We start from the raw sequence: 4,202 nt of genomic DNA on the forward strand, positions 1-4,202 counted from the left end.
TCATTTAGATTAAACAAGGTAGTTATTGAGTTTTAATATAGGAATTGATTATTATAAGTATGCATATTGAGCTAAACAGCTTAGATTTGTATCTGTTTCATCACTGTTAATCTTTGATAAATATGTTTTTAATAATCTCTAGGTATTTATTGAACATAAAACTGTCTCATGAAATTGAGAGTAAGATTACTAGAGATACTTATTGTACACTGCTTCAACACAAATTCATTATTAAAAACCTTTCACTGAGGTTTACTTTTAACCACCACATAACAGATGTGCATGCTGCATAGTTAATCTATAATAAATATATTTGTAATAAACTATAGATATTTAACCCGCAGTAACCATCTTAATAAATATGATACATGAAAATTACTATTGGACAAGTTGCTCTTTTTAGCTCTGACAAGAACTTGGAGCATATGGGGTAAGAAGGAGGAAAGCTGTGGCCTGGTAGAAGGTAGTTTATTTATCAGTCCTCCACAGCCTGGCCACTGGACTCAGTGCTATTTCAGTCCCCAGATCTCCAGCCCCACGTTCCTACATGGGTCTGCCATTTGATCTCAGTCTTGAGTCAAATTGACATTTGGCCCCAGCCGTCCATATGACTGGCAGGCTGTGCAATACAAAGGCTGTTAATTCAGCTCCTCAGATGATGCTTTGTCTGCCCAGTAGTTTTGCAAAGTGGATTAACATCCTCGAGGGATCAGGAACAGAATAGAACCCATACGCCTGGGGTACACAAGCTTTCTGAGAATATGGATCAGCAGAGAAGCTCAAATGAGGAGATTTCAGCTTTGAGCTCAGCAGACACCACCAAATGCCTTTGACACATGAACCAGATAGGAGTCTGACTCCAAGCCATCAGAGGCAAAAGACTTGACCTGCAATGCTGCTTAGCCCCCCTGGGATACTCTCAAAGATGTATTTGCCATTCTTTGCATCACTTAATGACTGAGGTTAGTTGCAACAAGCCAGCTCTAGCGAATATGCACAAAATTTCACTCCCAGTGCTAATCAAATGGGAGAGGAGCAGAGCAATTCCTCCCATGTCCTCTCCTCTGGGTCTTACTCCATTTGTTGTATGGCCCCTCGTACAGGCCCTGTAATCCTTTCTGTGGGCCCCTGTCTGATTCCCATATATCAGAGAGAGCCAAAGATCTTAACATGCAACTTCTAATTGAGCTGTTATCATCTGCCACAAACATGAAATTAATGGTCCTACATCATAATCATAAATTCATACATAACCCCATGCACCAGCAAATAACTCTTTGCAGTGATACTACAATGGTAAGCTGATTTGCAAGAAGCGCACGCTACCCAGGGATCCTAATTAACCAAATTAACACCATCACTTCAAATCATGTCCCAGCAGTAGGACATTTCCTATTGGCCTCAGGCTGGAGCAAAGCAGCCAAATGAAAACCTGACAGCGTCTCCGTGGGTCCAGCAGGCTAACCGTTTACTGAAGGAAATATCTGGTGCCCATCCATGCACACAAGGAAGGGAGCAAAAATCTCGCAAGCATTTGTAGGCACCGACCCAAGACAGACTATGGTATAGTGACGCTGTGCAACGGAGGAGCAGTTCTCAGTTTCTCATGCATTTCCCAAATTTAACCAGTAGCATCAGGAACCCTTTCCTGCCATGCTGGTTTGCTCCAGGGGGTGGTTGTGATACTGCCAAATCCCCCTAAAGAGTGCTAAATGTTGCTTTGGGTGAGCCAAGCGTTAAGTCTGGGGTCGTGGAGCAGAACTGGTAATAGCAGCAGTCTCCACAAACCCCAAACCCATCTCCCTGAACCCACTTGTTTACACTGGTTTCCACTTGTGACTTGCCTGAGCTGTTTAGAGCTCAACACCTTTTTTTTCCCATTTCAGGGTAGTCAGGTTTTTCTATTTCTGCCATAGGAAAAACAAGTTGTTATTTTGGGAGCTTGTGGGATTCAAGCCCACGACGGTCTCAGCACTTCTTGCATGAAAGATGAGATCCATGTGCCAGAGGGACTGGCTCATGTCTCACTACACATTCAGCCGATAGGGTGGCTTGATCCCACCAGAGTCCTCAAGCTGGGGCATTGAATGGCCTCAGCTCCCAGGCACAGAGCCTGCTCTGAACTGATGCTCTAAAAGCTGGGATGGAAGCTGTGGACCAAGAGAAAAAGGCTCCTACCAGAAGTGGGGTTCGAACCCACGCGGGCATGTGCCCATTGGATCTTAAGTCCAACGCCTTCACCACTCGGCCATCCTGGTGGGCTGTAAGGTCTCCCCTGGCCCATCAGCTCCTCCCCCTGGAGGGTACCAAGCCCTTGAGGTCCCAGCCCAAGACACTTCCCAAGCCCAGCAACATCTTTACCTCCTCACTGCTTTCTTTAATGTCCCCAGCAAACTGATGGAATATCTCATTGGGAGGCATCAGGTCTCGTGGGCCATGAAGGATGGCACAGTCCCTATGTGCCACACTAAATCCTCATGCAAGGACCATAGTCACTGGTGATAACACTACCAGGGACCCTGGTGCAGGAGGGGCAGCTCTTGAGGGGCTCAGCCTGACCCTGCTTGGGAGCCCAGGGGCAAGGGAGCAGCTCTGGCAGCCCGACAACACTCAGCCAGACACACCACACAGTTAAAGCACTGTCTTTGCACCCCATGTCCCACTCCTCACACCCTCCGGCCCGCGTTTCGAACTCTACTAGGGCATTTAGCTGGGTAGGACAGTAGAGCAGAAGAGTCTTTCTTTTTCCTTTGGGGTGAGGTACGGCTTTCTTCCTGCCATCTGGGGAAAAGAAAAAAAAAAAGAAACCAACATAAAAACCTCTGTTGAATCACACGGGATTCAAACCGACAGCCCCCAGGTACCTGTGTGCAGGAGGTCTTTAGCCCTTAAGCCACAGGAGCCTGATAATTTCTATTTCTGATTTCAGCCACCCTCAATCTTCTCAGGCTAGCACTGTCACACAGGGATGCTACCACACAGAGAAACCTGGCTAGGCCCTTTCACCAGAGGATTCTGTCTACTGGAGATGTGCTTGTCCAGGCTGTCCTGGCCCTGTCCTACTTGAAGATGAGAGCGGTTTCCTCCTTACTTTGCCAGCGACTGCTCATGACTGTGCTCTGGGGTAGCTGAGGTGTTTGGAGGGCTGGTGGTTGGCTGCTGCAGAGGTGAGAGGCACTGACCAGAAAAAGGGATGTTTCTAGGTCTCAAAAGAGGATGACACTGAGCTCCTCAGTCAGGAGAGGTCACCCTGGCCTCCAGAGATAATTCACAAGTGCTAGGAAGCAAGGCAGAAGGACCCCAGGTGTCCCGCAGGAGGATGCTGCAGATCCTCGGCTCAGCAGAGGACTGGGTCAACCTATTCACATGCAAAAATGCTGCCAGAAGGAAAATTCACTGCCTTAGATGCCAAGAGAGGACAGCAAGTTTCCCTGCTTCCTTTTTACCCTTTGCATTAGAGTCACAGCAATCTGCTGTGCTGGTCCATGTGTGCAGAATCGCAGCTCAGCATCCCTGGATGCCTCCAACTGCAGCACCCGCATTAATATCAGATGAAGCCATGCTCACAAAGAGTGTTTCACTCGCCAGCTCCCAAGGAATCTGCTCCTAATGAGCAACTTCAAAGCATTAATGAGCTTGCAAAGCTCTCCTCTTCATTTACAGAGATGGACCTCACATGCTTGGCATTAAGACAGGGGTCACCCGTCAGGAGAAGAGAATGTGTGTGCATGTCAGTGAATATAATATATTTGTCATCCTCTAAAAAGCAAAGATTAATCATGCCCTCTCCAAAAGGAAGCTTTTACGCCACATCTGCTCTTCACAGCACGACGAGAAGGGACCTACTCAAAAAGATGTCCGTGACCCACACTGCTCAGATCCACATAGCACCCAGCGAGCCCAGCTTTGAAGTTAACATCCCACCTTAACCCTTTGGGTCCAGGCTCGAAAATGCTACTTGAATTGGCAGCCTCAGGCATGAATAAAGTGGTGGAATTGCACTCCAGCGCCGGTTTAAGGCACGCATGGAGGGAGTGGTGTGGATGTGTGAGAGAGTAGGATTGATTGATGCTTCCTGCTCTGTGGCATCCTCCCAGCACAGGCAAGGGAAGGAGATGCTTTCCCAGAACACCAAGGGCTGCACAACGCATCTGCTGCTCCCTCCAGAGACCACTCTCTCCCAGCCACAACCCCCTCCAAGC

The 4,202-nt window shown here is 47.9% G+C and overlaps 1 non-coding gene across 1 annotated transcript; it reads right to left on the reverse strand.

The window, feature by feature from the left end:
• Nucleotides 1-2,175: 2,175 nt before the first annotated feature.
• TRNAL-UAA (transfer RNA leucine (anticodon UAA)) lies at nt 2,176-2,258 on the reverse strand. Its single transcript has one exon. It is a non-coding gene; the product is annotated as a tRNA-Leu (tRNA).
• Nucleotides 2,259-4,202: the final 1,944 nt, after the last annotated feature.

The sequence above is a fragment of the Leptosomus discolor genome, chromosome 9 (assembly GCF_034619465.1).
Source record: "Leptosomus discolor isolate bLepDis1 chromosome 9, bLepDis1.hap2, whole genome shotgun sequence".
Taxonomy (NCBI): Eukaryota; Metazoa; Chordata; class Aves; order Leptosomiformes; family Leptosomidae; genus Leptosomus; species Leptosomus discolor.